Below are 25,779 nucleotides of genomic sequence, written 5' to 3'. Positions count from 1 at the left end.
AATGAATGTTTTTATATAAAATATAGGAGGGAAGTTTATAAAGTTTAAAATTTAGGAGAGAGGAGGCCTAAATGCATGCAAGAGCCGGCCATCCCCTCTCCCCATGCACTCTCTTCCCAAAACTCATGATTAAACTCAAACCCACACTCCACATCTTCTCTCTTCACTCTTCTCACATCACTCTCTTCACATACTTCACTCTCTTCCTCTCTCTCTCTCTCTCTAAACTCACGAAATTTCACTCATTTATCTACTAAATTTCAAGAATTTGAAGACCTTGAAGTGTTCGTACTTCTCTCAAGATCATAACCAAGGTAAACAACATCATCTTCTTCCATAGTTTCATGGTTAAACTTCTTCTTCTTCTTAGTCTTCTCTACTTTTCGGATTCTATGCCTTTCCATGGCTAGAAATCTTTATTCTCCCCTTGTGGTTTGTAGATTCTCACCATAACACAATGCATGTGTTTGAAATGGTGAAAATCCGGGATCAAACCCATGCAAGGAATGAAAAAGATGCACATATGATCATATGACATCGAAATCTAATATTTCATGTTCTTCTCCATTTCTTTTGTGTTCATGCATGACCAAAAGCATTTAAACCATTTCTAGTACATCTTGGATGCTCATTCATTCCATGCATTTGTTAGAAATCGGATCTTATCAAAGGCATGCATGATGTTCTTGTTGAAATACCCTAATAATGCACATAAACAAACATGCAATCTGCCAGATTACTTTGTTCGATTTTGAAAGGCCATAACTAAGTAATTTCTTAACCAAATTATGACATTCTTTTTGTATTGGTTAGTTACACGAGTTAACTTTCAAACCCAACTGGTCTCACTGTAAAATATTAAATATCCGATTTTTGGCAGATTTTACAAAAAGGTTGCACATACAGCTCTTTTTCTGTGATCACTATTTTTATCTTGCTTAAACAATGGCCTTAAACCCAACCATAAATCTGAGGAAAAATACCTTAGAAACTTAACATAGCTAGTGAATAATGGTTGAAATTTCATGTCTTAAAACCTCACTGAATGGGCTACACAAATTCACGAACTTCAGCCACATCTAAACTTCATGCATCATTGCATGCAACTTTTCTTAAATTGTTTGGGATCATTACCCTCATTTCTCTTCTGAATACATTCTTAACATTTTTCCTTTTGAAATCTCTTGCATGCATGAGATAATCTGGAAAATTTCAAGAGCTTTTGTTATTTCTTTGATTTATTAGAATTATTTCTAAAACCAAGGGCATAAATCATATAAAATACTTCCAGAGGTCAATAAATCCTAAATAAATTCATGGATGATCCTTATGGGGCATAATGACCCCTCACCAAATTTCAGCAATTTTTGTTACTGTTTCATATGATTTCTAATTTTATTTTGTTTAGGGCATGATAAATTACAAAACCACTTTAGAAGATGTGAAAATTGTATCTAACAATTTTCGCATACCTTACATGTGATGGATGACTCCAGAAAATACTTTTCAAGATTTTTCATCATGTCCAGCTATTTTTCTCAATTTTTGGTAATTATAATGGTCTAAAAATGGGAAAAATAGTTCTGATTATCCAAAATTCGTGAAAATTTACCAGGGTATCATATTATATAGTAGGAGGTTACATAAACATTTTGAGGATTTTTCACTACTGTAAACTATTTTTCTCTTATTTTCTAAAGTTAATTGCACTAAAATACACTTAAATACACATAAATACCCAAAACCAGTTTATACATTATGGAAACCACTTTTGATATTTTTCCCAGGTTACATACACTGTAAATAATGTTACAAAAATTTATGGTGATTTATTTTAACTGTTTAATATTATTTTTTTAATTTAAGACTATTTAAAGGAATAAAACAAGGAAAAATAGAAATACCCACTGAAAAATATCTTTTATATTTTTCCCAGCCTAGTTATGTGTAATAACAATTAAATAAAAAGTTTGGGTAATTTTGGAAACAGTTTTCTATTTATTTCAATTTTTATTGAAATAAATGCCCATAAATCATAAAATATAATTAAACAGCTTGAAAATCCATTTTTATATTTTTCCCAGCTTTGTATTGTGCAATAACAGTTAAATAAAAAGTTTGAGAATTTTTATCCCTCAAATGCTATTTTTCGTGAATTTATGTTGTTATAGAGACTTAAAATTTGGAAAATTAAACTTCCAAGGTTGTAATTAATCGCACGACTTGTAAAATTTCAATATTTCAGCAAAAGTGTAACCAATTGATATAAAATCCAATACTAAAACATAAATTGGCATTTCCCTATATGTAGAGTTTAGTATATTAACATTAGATTTCGACATGGAAACTCACTAGTGTGTGTGTTTGATGTCGTAGGATTCCGGTAGTAAGACGTTGGTGCATCCCGAAGTACCGCTTGTGCCTACACGAAACATCGTGAGTATTCACGCACTCCCCTATTTTCGGTTTTTATGTTTTAGGGTGGAAAAGCATGTCCAGAAAAACTATTGTTTGCATGATGTATTTAAATTGTTTATTATCAAACTTGATTGCTATTGTATTGCGATGTATCTTTATGTATGTCTATGCAACACAGAACATGAGAACTTATCGTACTAAGGCCCTTCCCTTATCTCTAACCATTAACTCTTTGAGCCAATGGTCATTATGGATAGCGCCATTAGGAATTGACAACTCCTCACTCGCCCGAATCGTTGGAGTGCATGATACCATATTCATCTATGGAACGATAAGCATAGATCTCGATAGGGCTTTAGTTATAGGTTTGGTTGAGACTCATTGTTTGCTCATACACATACAAACTCGTGTCTTGTTATAGCAATAAACTTGTATTCCTTAATAGCAATCAACTTGTTTATCATTGAAGCAATGTACTTGTATTTACGAAAAGCCTTGTTGTACGCTCGATTTTATAAACTTGTGAACTCACCAACTATTTTCATAGTTGACGCTCGTTTTACATGCTTTTTCAGGAAATAATTAGTAAGTGGATGTAAAGATTCATCATCATAGAGCATGCTGCATCGTGTTGAAGCTATTATGAAGTTATATTTTGAACAATGTTATTTTGAAAAACTTGTATTTTGTTTCTTTTGAAGCTATGGGTTGTAAACTTTTAAATACTGTTATGGTGATGTATCTTTATCTTTTGCAATGAAACCGTTATCGCTTGCATATCTTGCATTTCCGCTTTAGCGGGGTCTGACAGAAGTGGTATCAGAGCTAAAGTTATAGAGAACATGATCCGTATATGGATAATGAAGGCCCAAAAGGCTATGGGTAGCTTAATGTTGGGCTAGAAAGTTGTTTGGGCTTAATGGCCTATGGGGTGTGCATGGTGATGTAGTTGATGGATTAGGGGTTTCTTAAGTAAATTAATAAAAGTTTAATAAATCCAAGACTTCATTGATTGTTTGATTCAAAGCTTGGGTGGTTATGGAAGCATTTGGAAGGTTATCATTGATGTCCCTCTTTAAACTTTAGGAGTTACACTCTTATCATTGATGGCTCTCTTTAATCATTGGGAGTTACACTCTTTACATCTTCTCATAACCAATTACTAGCAATTGAAGAACAATTGAAGACATGGACGTTTTTTTTGTTATTCTTAAGTGTGGTAGATGTTTTTTTGTGTTATTTCAAGAGTTTCCTTAATTTTCATTTACTAGTTTTAATGAGTAGTTGGTTGGTTGGCTTGTAACCACCAACTTTGTAATAAAGGCTTCATATAAAGCCAAGTTTATGCATGGGAAAGTGAATAGACGAATTTTTAAGAAAAAAACCTTTGTTCAATTAGAATTATTGTTATAATTCACAAATTATCTTGTTAGGACGTGTTCTTGACCAATGATCCGTATATGGATAATGAAGGCCCAAAAGGCTATGGGTAGCTTAATGTTGGGCTAGAAAGTTGTTTGGGCTTAATGGCCTATGGGGTGTGCATGGTGATGTAGTTGATGGATTAGGGGTTTCTTAAGTAAATTAATAAAAGTTTAATAAATCCAAGACTTCATTGATTGTTTGATTCAAAGCTTGGGTGGTTATGGAAGCATTTGGAAGGTTATCATTGATGTCCCTCTTTAAACTTTAGGAGTTACACTCTTATCATTGATGGCTCTCTTTAATCATTGGGAGTTACACTCTTTACATCTTCTCATAACCAATTACTAGCAATTGAAGAACAATTGAAGACATGGACGTTTTTTTTGTTATTCTTAAGTGTGGTAGATGTTTTTTTGTGTTATTTCAAGAGTTTCCTTAATTTTCATTTACTAGTTTTAATGAGTAGTTGGTTGGTTGGCTTGTAACCACCAACTTTGTAATAAAGGCTTCATATAAAGCCAAGTTTATGCATGGGAAAGTGAATAGACGAATTTTTTAAGAAAAAAACCTTTGTTCAATTAGAATTATTGTTATAATTCACAAATTATCTTGTTAGGACGTGTTCTTGACTTGATACGAACTCAATCCAATAGGTCTTGGATTGTTTTCACCGGTATACAACTTAATAGGTCTTGAGTTGTTACTAATCTATCCATTTCTTGCCATTCACATATCATTTGTGGTTGTTATTCTCTCTTAATTTACCTAAAAATTACCCCACTCACTAAATCAAGCCCATACACGTATCAGAACATCATTTTTTCTTTAAGAAAACACAACCTATAACTAAACCTTACAAAAAAAAAAAAAAAAAAAAAAAAAAAAAAACTTTTTACATCAAACATATTACTAGTATAATTAGGTCGGGAGTTGTATCATTGGACCTCGATTAAAGATAGCCTAATCACCTATGTTTAATTAAGGAAACATTTATGCAAAGCCTAAGCTAATTATAATGGGAATATGCTCAACAAAAATATTTGAGAAAACTTTATTTCAAAAATTCAAAAGGTTAATTTTGGTGTGTGTAAGCATTGCATATTATAGGCATGCATTGTCATTTATTTCATATCTCATTGAAACTATGTCACAGTCCACTATGTCAATATCGTCATCTTCCCGTGCTACCGCCTCAGCTGATGAGTCCGGCTACATCACTGTTATCCCTAGACGTAATCCCCCCCCCCCCCGCCTCGGTAGAAGAAGACCCATCAGAGGATACAGAAGATACTGGGAACTCGGTGGAGATCAGCAATGACAACGCCCCGAGTCAACGACACGAGGCATCACCTGCATCGGTGTTGCCACAACCACCGTTTTATGGACTTCGCATTTGGAGGACGGCGAGGAAGAGTGTTCCCATTCTAGGAAGGATACCCGCCAGCACAGCAGGACATGGGACGGCAGGACCTAGCGAGGTAGGACCCAGCGTTGCAGGACCGAGAGCACCGCCACCACAGCGAGTCATAGGGATACCTGTCAGGCAGCCAGGTATGACCCCAGAGGAGTCCCGGATGATGCATTCGATGGCAGCAGATCTACGTCACAGTCTCGCTGTAATAGCCGAGCAACAGGAGGTGTTGAACGAAGTGATGACAGGGATGGAAATCCTGTTTCAGCATTCGATGGAGGCTACTAACACTGCTAGTGCTGCTAGACGAGAGGTAGGTCATGCGATGATGGCATATTATGTGCTTGGTGGGTTATTGCTGATTGTGATGTGATAAGGATGGGAGCATTGACAAAGGAAAACTCTGGTAGAAAGAGGAAGCCAGCAGATCAGGGAGAGAAGAAGTATGGAGGCAAGTCAGGGAGGAAGCAGAAAGTCTCAAGAAACTTTATGGTAAGAGCCCAGGAGCAAGAACCAATGAAAACTCAAGGACGGGAAGTGCAGGAGCGAAAGCAGTACTCAGGGCCGCTTCCGAAGTGCAATAAGTGTAACTTCCATCACAAAGGAGCTTGCCCAGTGTGCCAAAACTGTAAGCAAACTGGCCATTACTTGAAGTATTGTAAGGTGAATAAGGAGGGAAAAAGGGCATGTTACGAGTGTGGGAGTACTGATCATCTCCGTAGAGCATGTCCCAAACTGAACAATGGACCTGGTAACAATGGACAAGGCCAAGCCAGGAAAAACTTTCAAGGAAATCAAGTTGGACGGCCAAGAGGTGTAGCCTTTGTGATTGGTGCAGAAGAAGCTCGTCAGAACCTTGAAGTGATAACAGGTACGTTTCTCCTGAACAACCATTTTGCATCAGTAATATTCGATGCAGGAGCAGATAAGAGTTTTGTTTCTTTAGCATTTAGACCGTTAATTGGCTTGAAATTGGTAAAGATGAGGAATGCTTATGCTATTGAACTTGCTGATGGATATGAAATTAGGGCTAGTGATATAATTCCTGGTTGTACTCTGAATTTAGCTGATAAACTCTTTACCATTGACCTAATTCCTATAGAGCTAGGTAGTTTTGATGTGATAGTAGGGATGGATTGGTTATCCAAAAATAGAGCGGACATCGGTTGTTACGAGAAAGTCATTAGAGTGCCTCTCCCTAATGGAGAAACCCTTATCATACACGGTGAGAAGCCAGGAAGAAGTTTAAACATAGTATCAAGCATGAAGATTCACAAATACCTGAAGAAGAATTATATTGCATTCATGGCCCATGTGCTAGAGAGAGAACCTGAAGTTAAGCAACTCAAGGAGATTCCAGTGGTTCAAAACTATCCTGAAGTATTTCCGGAGGAACTGCCCGGTCTACCCCCTCACAGACAAGTCGAATTTCGGATAGACTTAATTCCCGGAGCGGCACCGGTAGCAAAAGCACCATATCGCCTTGCGTCATCCGAGATGCAAGAACTATCCGGACAACTTCAAGAACTTCTAGACAAAGTGTTTATTCGACCAAGTTCATCACCATGGGGAGCCCCAGTGTTATTCGTCAAAAAGAAAGATGGTTCGTTCCGAATGTGCATTTATTACAAAGAACTGAACAAGTTGACAATTAAGAATCGATATCCCCTCCCTAGAATAGATGACTTGTTCGATAAATTGCAGGGCGCTTCCTACTTCTCAAAAATCGACCTTCGGTCAGGGTATCATCAACTAAGAATTCACGAAGGGGACATTCACAAAACAGCATTTAGAACCCGTTATGGACATTATGAGTTCTTAGTCATGCCTTTTGGACTAACGAATGCACCCGCTGTTTTCATGGATTTGACGAATAGGGTCTGTAGACCATACCTAGACAAGTTTGTAATTGTATTTATCGATGACATACTTGTTTACTCGCGGACCAAAGAAGATCACAATAGACATCTAAAGCCAGTGTTGGAGCTGTTAAAGGAGCATAAATTGTATGCCAAGTTCACTAAGTGTGAATTTTGGATTTGGGAAGTACATTTTCTTGGTCACGTGATCAGTGAAAGATGAATTCATGTAGATCCAACTAAGATAGAGGCAATCAAGAAATGGGAGGCCCCCAAAACCCCGACAGAAATACGACAGTTCTTAGGATTAGATGGGTACTATAGATGCTTCATTGATAATTTCTCTAGGATTGCTCAACCATTAACATCTTTGACCCAAAAGGATAGAAAATTTCTCTGGGAAGAGAAACATGAAGAGGCGTTTCAAATCCTGAAAAACAAGTTGTGCAATGCACCAATTCTGGCTTCACCAGAAGGATCAGAAAACTTTATGGTGTATTGTGATGCGTCTCAACAAGGGTTAGGATGTGTGTTAATGCAAAAAGAGAAAGTCATTGCGTACGCTTGCAAACAACTCAAACCGCATGAGAAGAATTATACCACCCATGATCTAGAACTTGGAGCAATAGTTTTCGCCCTTAAGATATGGAGGCATTATTTGTACGGAACCAAGTGCACCATTTATACCGATCACAAAAGCCTTCATCATATCCTAGATCAGAAAATGTTAAACATGGGGCAGAGAAGATGGGTAGAGTTATTTAGTGATTATGATTGTGAGATACGCTATCACCCAGGAAAGGATAGCGTAGTAGCCGACGCTCTTAGTAGGAAAGAAAGAGTGAAACCTTCCCGTGTGAGAGCTGTGGGAATGGTAATTCAAACAAGCTTGAAATCTCAAATCATTGATGCCCAGGAGAAAGTGTTACGCAAGGAAAATCTTCCAGGCGAGACTTTACATGGTTTGGAAGAGAGATTTGAAACCAAACCTGATGGAGTTCGTTATTTTATGGACAAGGTCTGGATTCCAAGGGTTAACAATCTGAGAGACATGGTACTAGAGGAGTCTCATCGATCTAAATACTCAATCCACCCTGGAGCGGATAAGATGTACAAGGATCTTAAAGAGTACTATTGGTGGCCTGGAATGAAAAAGGATATTGCTGTTGGATTAATGTCTAAGTCCATAACTATAATTGGTAAGACTTGACCCGACCCGGCATGGTCCATTTGGGTTGCATGGCATCATGCACTTGGATAGACTATAATGAGAGAAATAAGACACTTACGGTTATTAATATATTATAAGTTCTAGTATATTAATAATAAGAATAATGAGATTATTTAATTAGTATTGATCAAGAATTAATCTAGAATTAATTAAGTGATCAAAAGAAGACTAATTAAATATATGGGTTGATTGTGTAAATCATTCATTCTTATATATGTGGGCTTGTGATCCAAGATTCCTTATGTTGGACTAAGTCCATGGGGTGACCCATGGATACTCCATGGAGGTTAAAATCCATGGAGCATAAGGAATGGGTAAAGTCATGAGTTACATGGTGTAACCCTAATAGCCACCATATAAAAGAAACCCATGGCTCAAGAAATCGTGACTATGACTAACACTATGTGTATGTATGAGGGCTACACGATTTCATGAAGTGTTCTAATTTCTCTCTAAGTTATTCCAAGTGCTTATGGTGTTGTGTGAACCATTTGAGGTGTCACACTTGGGGCACTAAGCACTCAAGCTTCATGAAGACAAGCACTATCAAAGAGGTATGTATTCTATCTTGTTATATCCATTATTTTGTATGCTAGATTAGGATAATACCTTGGATGTTCATATTTGCATGTATAATAGAGAAAACATAGATCCAAGGTATTTAGGGTTGCATGTACACTTAGGAGTGTTAGAATGCTCAAAACCCAACAGTGGTATCAGAGCCTAGGCTTGTTTTCTTGTTATACCTGCAATAGAAGCTGAAAAAATCGAGTTTTGATGCTGTCAGCCCAGCTGACTCGCCGAGTCCATGAAGGGACTCGACGAGTCCAAGGCAAAATGCATCCAACTCGCCAAGTTGTGTTCATGCACTCGACGAGTTGGACCCCAGACAGCATATCTTCGAGGTTTTTGGCTAGAAATGGACTAGGAACATTACCCTAAGTTGTTTTGAACTTATAAACTTGTTTTTAAATATGGTAATGTTCATGCTAATCCATTTTCAAGATAATTGTCAATAGATTCATGTTTTGTATTAGTTTAAAGGTTAGACTAATTACATGAAAAAGTTTGATTTGAATTATCTTGTTCTTATGAGTTGCTTAGATTAATAGAAAAGTTGAGTGAAAAAGTTGTTTTCAATCCAAATTAATCTAAGAGTTGAGTATAAAATGTGTTTGTGTAACTTATCCTTAAGTTACATGAAGAGTCACATTAAAGACTCATAAAACTCATAAAGTTGGCAAAGGTTACAAAAAAGATGAAGAGTCTTGTCCTTAAGTTATGGAGGTTCAAGAGTCACTTCATTAATAAATAAATAAATAATGGACCCATATACAGAATTTTCTTATGTTGAGCCATTCCAACATGAAATTCATATATATCCTTGACTAAACGATTAAAACCTCACGATCTAAGCTTATAGATTTGAGATGAAGTATAATTTCCTCTCCCTTAATTATAGCAAAACAACTTTTTCCCAATCGAAACCTTTTGTTTTTCTATAATTAACATTGATAACTTGCAATACTTATCATAATTATCATGCTCCCACTAACATGATGATTATTAGCATAACACTTATGCTCCCACTAGCTTTGACATGTACTCAGAAATCAGATGGACTTCTAGAAATCAATACTTTATTGACCAAAGTTCAGATTTCTGATACTGGATTGTTTTTGATAAGACTTTATCAAAAACGACTTTATCAAAAACATACACCTTCCCTTAGATAGCTCATGGGTATGTCAAAACAATTTTAAGAACTATGAAAAGGGATGCCGTAATCATAGTCTTGATCGTTTTGACCTTTTCCATTTCTCACAAGTCCAAGTTAGTGTGCCGGTAAACCACACACGCTCCACTAACGACTTTGAGAATGCAAATATCCCAATTGCTATCTAGCTAAAATCTACTTAGTCAAAGTGTTTCCTCACCATCATTTTCATGAATCGGAGAGAAACCTTATGACACTTAGATTTAATGGTGTATGTGTTCTTATCCATGTGAATTGTCATAACCATAGTCACAAGACAAGGATAATGACAAATCCAAACTCATATGGACTGAACTCAATCTTAATTTCTTGCCACCTGGCAGCTCAAGGGCCTACCATTGCTTCCAAGTTGTTGTGCAACACATTGAGAACTCTAAGAACTCATATGCAAAGCCAACTTTAACTGGAATGGGCACAGAATATGTCAACACGATAGGTTATAAACCTTAAGTCGTGTGCTAGTGAAGAACTTTAGGTTTCATTCTTGATTAGTTCTTGAGACTTTCAAGACCTTTAAGACTCCCACTGTCCTCTTGACCTATAAGACTCCCTTGTCAAACATCCTAGAGATAGTGTGGATTCTAATCAAGACAAACACTTCACACAATTGGCCTAAGTTGGTCTTTGTTTTATCCAAAACATCACAACTTACCAATTTCAAATGTACAAGAGTAGAAAACTTTTACTCTTACATTTGTCAAGTGTTTTAAACCTTCTGTAAGACATGTCACTCAAATTACAATCTTGGAGTATGACTCTAAGACTTGTATTGAAACGAAGTATGACTCATCTTCTTGATTTAACCATTTCAACAATTCAAGATCCCTTCTTCTTAGTCATAAGAATGCACTAAGACTTCCTTAGAGGACTAATTTTGATATGGTTTCTTAATCATTAAGATGATCACAAAACTGATACTAAAGTACTCTCCCATCTTTTCAGATTTGAGAAACTTTTATCCTTCTGCCTAACTTGATTCTTCTTATCCGCTCTGCCATGCATTGGAACCTTTTCCAATGTCTCAGAGTTACACTTAAGCTTGTAAGTATAATCATATTTACTGAGCTTTAGTAAACTATGACGAATAGCCTTACATCTTTTGTGGTGGACTTAATCAGTGCACATGACTATGTACTCGATCCCTTAGTCCATTACTTGACTCACACATCCATGTGAATAAGTAATTAGTCTTAATTTTCCAATACTTGAAAGTTCTCATTCATCATGCTATACAACTTGCATGATTCCAAGTCCCGGTCCAATTGAGACTTGGGTGATGAGAATGTTTCCTTTATTTGATAAATTTAGACATTACCACAAATGAAAGAATCAATTTCATACTTCCACTCTTGCTATTAATGGAATCATATAAGCAACAATTTTTCCTCAAATGCCATTGTAAGGATATTTTAAAATAAATAAAATCAAAATTTTTCCTTTTATTTTAAAACTATGCGGAAAAACTTATCCTTACAATCCATATGAAAACTTGTTGTTATCTATTCCTAAGCAATATCTCATAACTCCTAAGAAGTAGCTCAAGAATCCGATTTTTCAAACTACGCGATAGAAATCCATCTATGCGATCAGATTCAGCATATTCCTTTTTTAAGTTCCTTTACTTTTTCTTTGATTCTTAAAACATTACCATGTGACCCAGTCACATCATGTATCCGGAATCTCAGAATAGAAACTTAACAGAGTTAGATTAGTGGACTTTACCTGAAGTAGAGTCAAACTTATTGACTTTAACATCCTTAGGTAAATTAGGCAGCTTCGCAACTAATGACCCTTACTTTGGCAATATAAACATATGGACCCTTTGATAATGGTACACGAGACTATCACAGACTTAGACTTTTCTCTTTACCATTTGGTCAACCGAGTTGACTATGGCCGATCCCTTTCCATTGGGAAGAGAATGCTTTTTCTGTATTTTCAGTGTCACCATTGTCAATGTCCATAAAGTTTCAGGAAGTTGATCTTAACAATAGATAAGATCATTAAGGGTCTTGTCATAGTCTATTTCATAGGTGTCCCAAAGGAACTCACTATGTAACTTAGAAAGTGATTGAACCACCAACTTTCTCAAGACATTGACACCCAACTCTCCCGGCTTGTCAATATGTGACTACATCTCCAAGATGTGATCACACCTAGACCTTGTCTTGCCAATAGGGTTCGAGTGACCTTAAATTTTTCAAGAACTTGTGGGTTAGGGAGAATAATTGGAAGAGGAGAGAGAAGTATGATATCCATGGGACATCATCTTCATTTAGGAAAGCTTGTTTCAAGAGATTTGGGAAGATCATAAATGTCTAATCCAGACATGTTATGGGAGATATTCAAGATAGTTGATCTTTGAGTCCTTAATATGACACCCAATATGAAAATATTAAGGCTAGGACCCAACAAACTATTTTATAACTTAGAAGAGGTATGCCGTAATCCAAGCTATAAAACAATTTGAAGGTAGGTGAATGACGATTCACCAATTTCCACCAAGATAAACGAAAATCGTGAGGTTTTAATCGTTTAGTCAAGGATATATATGAATTTCATGTTGGAATGGCTCAACATAAGGAAATTCTGTATATGGGTCCATTATTTGCGTTCTTAAATTCGATTATGATTACGGCATCCCTTTTCATAATCTGAATTATGAGAACTTGGCAAATTGAAATGGAAATGTTATAGCAAAAGACTGGTTTAGTCTTTATGTGAGACATCATCAATCGTGTCCCATATGCTTCGGATATAGGATCGATTACATGTGCTATATTCATCCTTTCTAAAAATTTCCAAATGCCTGGGGCATTAAGAAGGGAAAAGGTTTAGAACTGGATATGACTAAAAAGGATTAAACAATTGTCGAGGACAATCTAAGGTTTACCAAAGACTGGTTTCTCAAGGACAATTGGAAGTATAGTGATAATTCTGGAAGGACCATATTGACATAATCTGTAAGGAGGCAACTCTTGTTCAGAAGTGATAGTCAAAATGAATTCGGAAATGTTTCAAAGTTAGAATTTTCAATCTGTGTAAGATTAAGGAAACTTAATGCAAGAAGGATGGTTCCAAGGACTTGATCTCCTTTGGAATGCTCTGTAATGATTGTTGTTAAGTCTTTCTGACTTTGTGCATAATCATTACAAAAGTCTTATCAAAAACAATCCAGTATCAGAAATCTGAACTTTGGTTAATAAAGTATTGATTTCTAGAAGTCCAGCTGATTTCTGAGTACATGTCAAAGCTAGTGGGAGCATAAGTGTTATGCTAATAATCATCATGTTAGTGGGAGCATGATAATTATGATAAGTATTGCAAGTTAGCAATGTTAATTATAGAAAAACAAAAGGTTTCGATTGGGAAAAAGTTGTTTTGCTATAATTAAGGGAGAGGAAATTATACTTCATCTCAAATCTATAAGCTTAGATCGTGAGGTTTTAATCGTTTAGTCAAGGATATATATGAATTTCATGTTGGAATGGCTCAACATAAGGAAATTCTGTATATGGGTCCATTATTTGCGTTCTTAAATTCGATTATGATTACGGCATCCCTTTTCATAATCTGAATTTTGAGAACTTGGCAAATTGAAATGGAAATGTTATAGCAAAAGACTGGCTTAGTCTTTATGTGAGACATCATCAATCGTGTCCCATATGCTTCGGATATAGGATCGATTACATGTGCTATATTCATCCTTTCTAAAAATTTCCAAATGCCTGGGGCATTAAGAAGGGAAAAGGTTTAGAACTGGATATGACTAAAAAGGATTAAACAATTGTCGAGGACAATCTAAGGTTTACCAAAGACTGGTTTCTCAAGGACAATTGGAAGTATAGTGATAATTCTGGAAGGACCATATTGACATAATCTGTAAGGAGGCAACTCTTGTTCAGAAGTGATAGTCAAAATGAATTCGGAAATGTTTCAAAGTTAGAATTTTCAATCTGTGTAAGATTAAGGAAACTTAATGCAAGAAGGATGGTTCTAAGGACTTGATCTCCTTTGGAATGCTCTGTAATGATTGTTGTTAAGTCTTTCTGACTTTGTGCATAATCATTACAAGAGGATCGATGCATATAAGTTTAGAATCTAACAGATTTCAGTAAATGGCATGAATTTGGAATTCTTGCATTTGCAGTAAGGATTTGGGAGTGTGAAAAGAGAATCATTGAAGTTATGTTCATTTGATCTAGTTCACAAAGTAAAGATCATAGACAAACATAGTATGCATACTTGGTGTATGGCATGACTAGTGTTTAGGAAAACATAGTGTACATGCTTGGAGCATGGGACAACTATTGTTTTTAAATTCAAGAATAATATTGATAGCTGAAACAATATACAATGAATAATGTGTAATCATATGGTGATAAATAAAAGGAGTTTTATTTATATTCATAAGTTCTGAGACCATATTGGATTCAATTATGATTGTGTTTCACTTTGCATGTTTTGACTTCCCGAATAAACTAGGTTATTCTTCCGGAATGACTAAGTTATTCAAACCATCCACAGTCGGTCATATGTTGGAAGTAGATATGAATTAAGACTGTCATGGGTTGGCTTGTAGAGGTCTAAGTTGTTGGACAAATGGCTACAACACTCATGAGTGCTCATAAGTTCTGAGTATTGGATTCAACCCGCGCTCATTGGAATCACTTCATGGATTTTATCACGAGTGATCATGAGACGATAATATCTTATATTCTTCAAACCTAGAGATATGAGTTGTTACTATGAGTTGGTTGTACATTGATTGCACGAAACTGCATTTGGTAACTCGGTGCTATAAAACGTGCCTTTGTGTATGATTCAACAAGTAGTAGAACAAGCCATATGAGTCGAAGTTTATCCATTCCTTTTACCTTCGGGATAAAAGCGATATCTGTGGGCCCCTCGATGATTTGATGATGACAAATGAAAGTGCTCGGCCGGGCCAGGACTGATTTGATTTGTTCAATTAGTTAGTCGTCATAAATCGGAAATCGGGAAACAACTAATGGACAGAGAGAATGATTATAATCCATGTCTCAGTCCATATGATATCTAGAATGGAGGAATATATGATCCCTTATCTAATGGACAAGTCGTTGACAAAGATCAGAGTTCATCTACAAGGTCAGAGTTCGACAGAAGCTTTTGAGAGCTACGATTGCCAGTTGGTTCCTGAAGTCATACGCAAAAATAGTTTTAGACTTATCCAAGTGGGAGACTGTTGGATTAATGTCTAAGTCCATAACTATAATTGGTAAGACTTGACCCGACCCGGCATGGTCCATTTGGGTTGCATGGCATCATGCACTTGGATAGACTATAATGAGAGAAATAAGACACTTACGGTTATTAATATATTATAAGTTCTAGTATATTAATAATAAGAATAATGAGATTATTTAATTAGTATTGATCAAGAATTAATCTAGAATTAATTAAGTGATCAAAAGAAGACTAATTAAATATATGGGTTGATTGTGTAAATCATTCATTCTTATATATGTGGGCTTGTGATCCAAGATTCCTTATGTTGGACTAAGTCCATGGGGTGACCCATGGATACTCCATGGAGGTTAAAATCCATGGAGCATAAGGAATGGGTAAAGTCATGAGTTACATGGTGTAACCCTAATAGCCACCATATAAAAGAAACCTATGGCTCAAGAAATCGTGACTATGACTAACACTATGTGTATGTATGAGGGCTACACGATTTCATGAAGTGTTCTAATTTCTCTCTAAGTTATTCCAAGTGCTTATGGTGTTGTGTGAACCATTTGAGGTGTCACACTTGGGGCACTAAGCACTCAAGCTTCATGAAGACAAGCACTATCAAAGAGGTATGTATTCTATCTTGTTATATCCATTATTTTGTATGCTAGATTAGGATAATACCTTGGATGTTCATATTTGCATGTATAATAGAGAAAACATAGATCCAAGGTATTTAGGGTTGCATGTACACTTAGGAGTGTTAGAATGCTCAAAACCCAACAATTGCCTTGTATGTTAGGAAGTGTTTGACATGCTCAATAGTCAAAGCTGAACATCAAAAATCATCCGGGCTGTTGCAAAAACCAAAAATTCCCCAACGGAAATGGGAGCAAATATCTATGGATTTCGTTACCAAACTTCCTAGAACTGCTAAAGGTCATGACTCAATTTGGGTCATAGTGGATCGATTGACGAAATCTACTCACTTTCTCCCCATTCAAGAAGATTTCAAGATGGAAAAATTGGCCCAAATCTACATCGACAAAATTGTTTCTCTGCATGGTGTACCCCTAGCTATCATTTCTGATAGAGATAGTCGTTTTACATCATGATTTTGGTGGATGTTACAGAGGGCACTAGGAACCAAGATAGATTTTAGCACAGCTTACCACCCTCAGACAGATGGGCAGACAGAGAGAACAATACAAACATTGGAAGACATGCTACGAGCGTGTGTCATTGAGTTCAAAGGAAATTGGGATATTCATTTGCCTCTAGTTGAGTTCTCCTACAATAATGGTTACCACGTGAGTACCCAATGTGCTCCATATGAAGCATTGTATGGACGCAAGTGTCGTTCGCCCTTATGTTGGACAGAAATCGGAGACAGATAGTTGACTAGACTCAAACTTCTCCAGGAAACATCTGACAAGATTGCTATCATGAAGGATAGGCTTAAAACTGCTAGAGATCGTCAGAAAAGTTATGCGGATAATCGTCGAAAACCATTAGAATTCCAAGTAGGAGACAAGGTACTTTTAAAAGTGTCGCCTTGGAAAGGGCTTGTACGTTTTGGTAAGAAAGGAAAACTAAGCCCGAGATATGTTGGACCCTTCAAAATCATTGAAAGGATTGGTCCGGTGGCGTATAAACTTCAATTACCCCAAGAGTTAAGCGCCATTCACGACACATTCCACGCCTCCAACCTTAAGAAATGTCTAGTTGGCGAAGCATTGATAGTACCCCTGAAGGAAATTAAGATCAATGATAAGCTGAACTTCGTTGAGGAACCGATAGAAATCCTTGACAGGGAGGTAAAACAACTTAAGCGGAGTAAGATCCCGATTGTGAAAGTTCGATGGAACTCAAAACGTGGGCCAGAATACACCTGGGAGCGTGAGGACTTCATAAAGGAAAAGTATCCACGACTTTTCCCTTGCGACGACAAACGATTACATAGAATGAATTTTGGGACGAAATTCTTTTTAAGTGGGGGATACTGTGACAACTGTCAATTCAGGTCATTCTCGGACTCATGCATCTTTATAAAAACCATTCATGCACAACATTCCATGACCTAGTAGTATAAACTAGGTCAAAAATCTTGCATAAACTAGGATCCAACTAAGGTCCAGGACTAATATACTTGATACTTACAATTCTAGTAAGTTGCTTAGCTGCAATAGGAAATGCAAATACTATAATTAGAATAAAGCTTCAAGATTTGTTATAATTGAAATAGGGTATAAAACTCTAAAAATAAATTAAAACATTCTAATTATACTTCAACATGTTGTTGAATATCAAACAATATTCCAAAAACCCTAAAGAGCCAAAAATCCAAATTTATAAATCTTAAAGCTTAAAAACCTTATAAAATTTGGCTATAAACTTCCTAATATCAAATTTTATTAATCAAATTATAGATTATACCAATGAAATAGAAATATAAATTACAAGCATTAATCATAATTTATTTGTTGAAAACAAGATTTTTAAATAAATCAAATTGCTTAATAAACATTTTATAAAAATGAATGTGTTTATATAAAATATAGGAGGGAAGTTTATAAAGTTTAAAATTTAGGAGAGAGGAGACCTAAATGCATGCAAGAGCCGGCCATCCCCTCTCCCCATGCACTCTCTTCCCAAAACTCATGATTAAACTCAAACCCATACTCCACCTCTTCTCTCTTCACTCTTCTCACTTCACTCTCTTCACACACTTCATTCTCTTCCTCTCTCTTTCTCTCTCTAAACTCACGAAATTTCACTCATTTATCTGCCAAATTTCAAGAATTTGAAGACCTTGAAGTGTTCTTACTTCTCTCAAGATCATAACCAAGGTAAACAACATCATCTTCTTCCATAGTTTCATGGTTAAACTTCTTCTTCTTCTTAGTCTTCTCTACTTTTCGGATTCTATGCCTTTCCATGGCTAGAAATCTTTATTCTCCCCTTGTGGTTTGTAGATTCTCACCATAACACAATGTATGTGTTTGAAATGGTGAAAATCCGGGATCAAACCCATGCAAGGAATGAAAAAGATGCACATATGATCATGTGACATCAAAAGCATGACCAAAAGCATTTAAACCATTTCTAGTACATCTTGGATGCTCATTCATTCCATGCATGTGTTAGAAATCGGATCTTACCAAAGGCATGCATGATGTTCTTGTTGAAATACCCTAATAATGCACATAAACAAACATGCAATCTGTCAGATTACTTTGTTCGATTCTGAAAGGCCATAACTAAGTCATTTCTTAACCAAATCATGATATTCTTTTTGTATTGGTTAGTTCCACGAGTTAGCTTTCAAACCCAACTGGTCTCACTGTAAAATATTAAATATCCGATTTTTGGCAGATTTTACAAAAAGGTTGCGCATACAGCTCTTTTTCTGTGATCACTATTTTTTATCTTGCTTAAACAATGGCCTTAAACCCAACCATAAATCTGAGGAAAAATACCTTAGAAACTTAACATAGCTAGTGAATAATGGTTGAAATTTCATGTCTTAAAACCTCACTGAATGGGCTACACAAATTCATGAACTTCAGCCACATCTACACTTCATGCATTATTGCATGCAACTTTTCTTAAACTGTTTAGGATCATTACCCTCATTTCTCTTCTGAATACATTTTTTTACATTTTTCCTTTTGAAATCCCTTGCATGCATGAGATAATCTGGAAAATTTCAAGAGCTTTTATTATTTCTTTGATTTATTAGAATTATTGCTAAAACCAATGGCATAAATCATATAAAATACTTCCAGAGGTGAATAAATCCTAAATAAATTCATGGATGATCTTCATGGGGAATAACGACCCCTCACCAAATTTTAGCAATTTTTGTTACTGTTTCATATGATTTCTAATTTTATTTTGTTTAGGTCATGATAAATTACAAAACCACTTTAGAAGATGTGAAAATTGTATCTAACAATTTTCGCATACCTTACCTGTGATGGGTGACTCCAGAAAATAATTTCAAGATTTTTCATCATGCCTAGCTATTTTTCCCAATTTTTGGTAATTATAATGGTCTAAAAATGGGAAAAATAGTTCTGATTATCCAAAATTCGTGAACATTTACTAGGATATCATATTATACAGTAGGAGATTACATAAAAATTTTGAGGATTTTTCTTTACTGTAAACTATTTTTCTCTTATTTTCTAAAGTTAATTGCACTAAAATACACTTAAATACACATAAATACCCAAAACCAGTTTATACATTATGGAAACCACTTTTGATATTTTTCCCAAGTTATTTACACTGTAAATGATGTTACAAAAATTTAAGGTGATTTATTTTAACTGTTTAATATTATTTCTTTAATTTAAGACTATTTAAAGGAATAAAACAAGGAAAAATAGAAATAACCACTGAAAAATATCTTTTATATTTTTCCCAGCCTAGTTATGTATAATAACAATTAAATAAAAAGTTTGGCTAATTTTGGAAACAGTTTTCTATTTATTTCAATTTTTATTGGAATAAATGCCCATAAATCATAAAATATAATTAAACAGCTTGAAAATCCATTTTTATATTTTTCCCAGCTTAGTATTGTGCAATAACAGTTAAATAAAAAGTTTGAGAATTTTTATCCCTCGAATGCTATTTTTCGTGAATTTATGTTGTTATAGAGACTTAAAATTTGGAAAATTAACATTCCAAGGTTGTAATTAATCGCACGACTTGTAAAATTTCAATATTTCCGCAAAAGTGTAACTAATTGATATAAAATCCAAAACTAAAACATAAATTGGCATTTCCCTATATGTAGAGTTTAGTATATTAGCATTAGATTTCGACATGGAAACTCACTAGTGTGTGTGTTTGATTTCATAGGATCCCGGTAGTAAGACGTTGGTGCATCCCGAAGTACCGCTTGTGCCTACACGAAACATCATGAGTATTCACGCACTCCCCTATTTTCGGTTTTTATGTTTTGGGGTGGAAAAACATGTCCAGAAAAACTATTGTTTGCATGATGTATTTAAATTGTTTATTATCAAACTTGATTGCTATTGTATTGCTATGTATATTTATGTATGTCTATGCAACACAGAACATGAGAACTTATCGTACTAAGGCCCTTCCCTTATCTCTAACCATTAACTCTTTGAGCCAATGATCATTATGGATAGCGCTATTAGGAATTGACAACTCCTCACTCGCCCGAATCTCTGGAATACATGATACCATATTCATCTATGGAACGATAAGCATAGATCTCGATAGGGCTTCAGTCATAGGTTTGGTTGAGACTCATTGTTTGCTCATACACTTACAAACTCGTTTCTCGTTATAGCAATAAACTTGTATTCCTTAATAGCAATCAACTTGTTTATCATTGAAGCAATGTACTTGTATTTACGAAAAGCCTTGTTGTACGCTCGATTTTATAAACTTGTGAACTCACCAACTATTTTCATAGTTGACGCTCGTTTTACATGCTTTTTCAGGAAATAATTAGTAAGTGGATGTAAAGATTCATCATCATAGAGCATGCTGCATCGTGTTAAAGCTATTATGAAGTTATATTTTGAACAATGTTATTTTGAAAAACTTGTATTTTGTTTCTTTTGAAGCTATGGGTTGTAAACTTTTAAATACTGCTATGGTGATGTATCTTTATCTTTTGTAATGAAACCGTTATTGTTGTCATATCTTCCGTTTCCGCTTTAGCGGGGTGTGACAGTACCTACCCGACGAAACCCTAGTGATTCCTTTGAGGAGACCGAAGTCATCAAGGGTCGGAACCTCCATGGGATAACCAATTGAGATTATGGATTGAGAGAGTTAATGTCGAAACAAAGACAAGTCACGATAGTGAGGGTTCGCTGGAGCGCCAAGCAGAGACCTGATTCCACTTGAGAGTGTGAAGATCTGATACAACAAATCTATCCGTATCTCATTTTAAATTCATGACCTGTATCTTAATCTCTGAATTTCGGGACGAAATTCCCTCTAACAGGGGGATAATGTAACAACCCGAAGTTTTCCATCGTCGAAAACCCGTTCTACCCGTAAAAATCCACCGTTTATCAATTCGTTCCGATTTCGTTTTAGGTTATATTATTTAAACTTATATATTTATTATAATCTAATGAGTGTCCAAACCCCTTAGGAACTCATGAAATTAGCCCAAAATGTTTATTTCAGAAATTATAGAAACGTCCCCGCCGGGTTACGGAAACTTAATCGGGTGCGACCAAAAGCCCCGTTTAATGCCGGTATCGGGTAGAATTCCACCGTGTGCAAGTTTTGAGACCTATTTAAATGTGTTCAAGCTTCCATTTGAAGCTTTTGCTTCCTCTCTCTACTCTCTCTCTAACCTCTCTCCTCAAACTCAAGAATTAGGTCCAAAATCATCAAATTTAAGCTCCAAATCACTAAGGTAACTACCCTAACTCCTAGTATAACATCTTAGACCTTCAAATTTGAGTTCAAATCATGGAATAGGACCATATTCATGAGTTTGCGGTCCTGGAACAGCCCTAGGCCGTGAACTCATATAAAATGGGTTTTGGAGCCCAAAAACCCTTCCAATCGACCTTTGGAGCTTAGATATTACTTAATGGCTTAATGGACTGGACATAGAATTCCTTTAACATGGATTTTGAAGAGTAAACATGAGTTTACTGCCCAAGAACATGCTTGGGCCATAAACTCATATAAATGGGGTTTTTATGCCCTTAAACCCTTCCAAAATACCATTGAAGCTTAGATATGAATTTTAGAATATTGGAATTGGCCTTGGAACACCTTGAACATAAATTTAGAGGAGTAAACTTGAGTTTACTGCCCAATGTCACACCCCAAAACCGATAACGGCGGAATACGTTTCGGGGTGGATGACGTAGTGTACAGTATCATCACATTTGTATAATAGTAAAAGCAAGAAACATGCAACCATTTCATTTACATAGTAAGTGTATTTACAAGTGTGTTTTGTAATGTTTGACAAACACCAAAAGTAAACAAAAATAAGAGATGGGTCTTGCATACTCCATCTTCTCCAAAAATGTTGCAGCTGTACCTGTCTATCTTTGACCTGAAGATACAAGTTATTTTGAAAAGAATATCAGCATAAAGCTGGTGAGTTCATAAGAGTTTAGTGTGAGTTCTTGTATAAAAAGAGTTAGAATCATTAGTATGTAAACTGAAGTTTGTAATCATAAGTAGTAGCAAAACCTAGAAAATCCTATATTTTCCAGAACTGTATAGTAAATGAAAATCTTTAAGAAATATGTTGATTCTATCTTTGAAAGCCATTTATCGTAGAAGTGTAATAGTGACTCACCATTAAGTAAGACAATGTAGTGAGTTATTCTTGGAGTACATAATAGTGGTGCAGCATCCTTTAGTATTAGATACTTATTTACTTCGGGATATTACTTCATCTTTCTTTTAGTATTTTAGTGAGGTTATATTATCTTTCTCGTATGTCCAATAGTGTGAGTAATAGCGGACCCTCATGACCTTCCCTGTCATGCATAGTGTAGTAGAGTAAAGGCATCCCTAGACCTCAGCGGCTCGGACTGAAGTTATCAGTCGGGATGTAATAGCGTCTGCCCCGTATAGATCTATACATATAGTATCGTCTTCCTATCGGAAAACTTCGGGCGTAGTGTGTAGCGTATAGAGTATCTCGTAGTGGATTAATGAATTATCTCATGATTAGTACATTCTCTTGTATTATAGTGTAGTAGTCTTTTGTATAACTTGTATTGTATTCTCTTATTAGTGTATTGCTTCATAATAGAGAGAATTATAGTAGTGTAGAGTAGTAGTTAAAACAAGGGATAGAGTCCTTAACTATACCTATTATAGTTAAATTAGTGTGTGTGGTTCTAGTCAGGTTAGTGATTTAGGCATCTAATGAAATAAGAAGAACTCGTAATCCGTACTAATATACGAGATATATAACTAAGAAATCAATGACAGTCGGGCGGATAACCACTACCCTAAGCCCACAATCAAACAAGAAACAGGAAATAAGGCGAGCTATCGGTCCTAAGTCCTTCAAGTCTTACTTATATAAATATATTAGTGTGGTTACATTTTTTATAAGAAATTTTATTAAACAAAAGTGTTGTACAAAAGAAACATTTAAAGCTTGTTTGTTTATCCAAGATAGTTTTGAAAACAATTGATTTATTTATAAAGCATAGTGATAAATCACATGTGATTTGAACCACAGGTTGTGAATCACATGTGATTAATTCTGTAATATGAAAAATTGTCTTGTATAACTTTTCATAAACATGTATATTCAACTTGTATCTCCCCCCTAAAACATATAAAACATTTGAAAGGTTCATTAATGGGGTATGAACTCACCTGAAATCGCGTAAATCGGGTGAATCGGGTAAATCGGGTAAAAGTGTCGGCTGAGCGTTTTGTTCCAAATAATGAATTGTACACCTTTAGGACCCTAATGTCATATGAAAATATGTGTTTTACAATAAATTAATCATTTTATGCTTTTCGTTTAAGTATTGAGGCATTCTAGCATCAATTCGGGGTTTTAGGGCCTAGAAGGGGTTCCCGGGAGTGGTTTAAGGCTAAGAAGGATTTACGGGAGGGTCCATGAGCTCACTCCCTTGGATTTTACGGCCTAAAGGCCACTCCTTGGGAGTTTACGGCCGTAAGCCCCCTAGGCTTGGCCATAAGCTCATGTGATCTTCCAAATTGCTTGTTTAAGGCCTTATTTCACTTCCTTACTTTAATGGTATGTGTCTTGGACCAATATGGAGGGATTAAACTCTTGTTTTGTGACATTTTGGGGAGTTTATGGCCAAGACATGTTCTTGGGCCGTAAACTCCATTAAATCCTTCAAGATGGATGTTTAAATGGTACAACATGTTCCCATTCACCTTAGGTAAATTCTAGAAGGCCCTACAATGAGTTTTGGGGCAATTTGGCATGAAATTTGGGGAGTTTATGGCCCAAGAATATCCTCGGCCGTAAACTCTTCATTTGGCCTCAAAATGGGAAGTTTAATGGTACAACACACATCCAAAGGCCTTAGCTAAATTCCTTACATGCATTTGAGGGGTTTTGGGACTTGTTTGACACAAAAACATGGGTGTTTACGGCCCAAGCTTAGCCTTGGCTGTAAACTCCTCTTTTTGCCATCAAATGATGTTGTTTGATGCATTTAAGCCTTCCTTGTTGTCAAGTCTAAATTGCCAAACACCCTAGATGAGTTTTTGGGACTTTAAACAAGGGTTTTTGGGGTGTTTGAGATGTTTACGGCCTAAGCACAAGCTTGGGCCGTAAACTCATTTTTAAGCTTCAATTATTTGTGTTTTAGTGTCCAAAGCCTCCTAGGTTTATACCTTAATTAGTCCGTAAGCTTAAAAGAAGGAAAACTGAGGTTTTTGGCATGTTTTTAGGGGTTTACGGCCTAAGGGGCTTCTTAGGCCGTAAACTCCTTTTTGGTCCTTGTTTTCCATGATTTTGACCTCTAAATTCAGTAAAGTATGTTTAGATTAAGATAGGGAATGAATCCTTACGTTTGGAAGTTGGAAATTCGCGGATTTGGGGTCGATTTCGGGTCTAGAGAGAGAAAGTAGTGAGAGAGAGGTGAAAGTGTGGTAAAAGAGTTCAATTATAGTGTTTAATCGTTTTTATATGTCTCGGGTATTGCACCCGATACACGGCTACCCGATGCTAAAGTTTAACAGGGTTAAAACTTTTTACCCGGGTGAAGTGGTTGAAAAGTAATATAACTCTATTTAGTTAAACGGGGTTAACATTTACAAGTTATAATTACTTATGATAATATCGGAACATATAATTAACTACATATTTATTTATTGACGACCCAAACAATACTGAGAAATAACATATAGTGAAGCATTCCGTTAGTGAAAATAGGGTTTGTAACGATAATATATTTGGGGTTGTCACATTATCCCCCTGTTAGGGGAATTTCTTCCCGAAATTTAGAATTCATACATAATAAAATTTTAGTACTACTACGCGAAGAGATGGGGGTATTTGAGTTTCATTTGATCTTCGCGCTCCCAAGTGAATTCCGGTCCTCGTTTGGCGTTCCACCGAACTTTCACAATTGGGATACGACTTTGCTTCGTTCGTTTTACTTCTCGATCCATAATCTCCGCGGGCTCTTCCACGAAGTTGAGGCTCTCATTGACCTCAATCTCGTTGAGGGGAATTACGAGTGTCTCGTCTGACAGGCATTTCTTCAAGTTAGAGACGTGAAAGGTAGGGTGTATGTTGCTTAGTTCGTGAGGTAGGTTGAGTTTATAAGCTACGGGGCCGACTCTGGTGAGAATCTCAAAAGGTCCTATGTACCTTGGGTTCAACTTTCCACGCTTTCCAAAGCGTATCGTGCCCTTCCAGGGTGAGACCTTCAACAGGACTCGATCTCCCACCTGGAAT

This window comes from Lactuca saligna, chromosome 9 (genome assembly GCF_052625555.1).
Source record: "Lactuca saligna cultivar CGN05327 chromosome 9, ASM5262555v1, whole genome shotgun sequence".
Lineage (NCBI taxonomy): Eukaryota > Viridiplantae > Streptophyta > Magnoliopsida > Asterales > Asteraceae > Lactuca > Lactuca saligna.
This window is presented reverse-complemented; position numbering follows the sequence as displayed.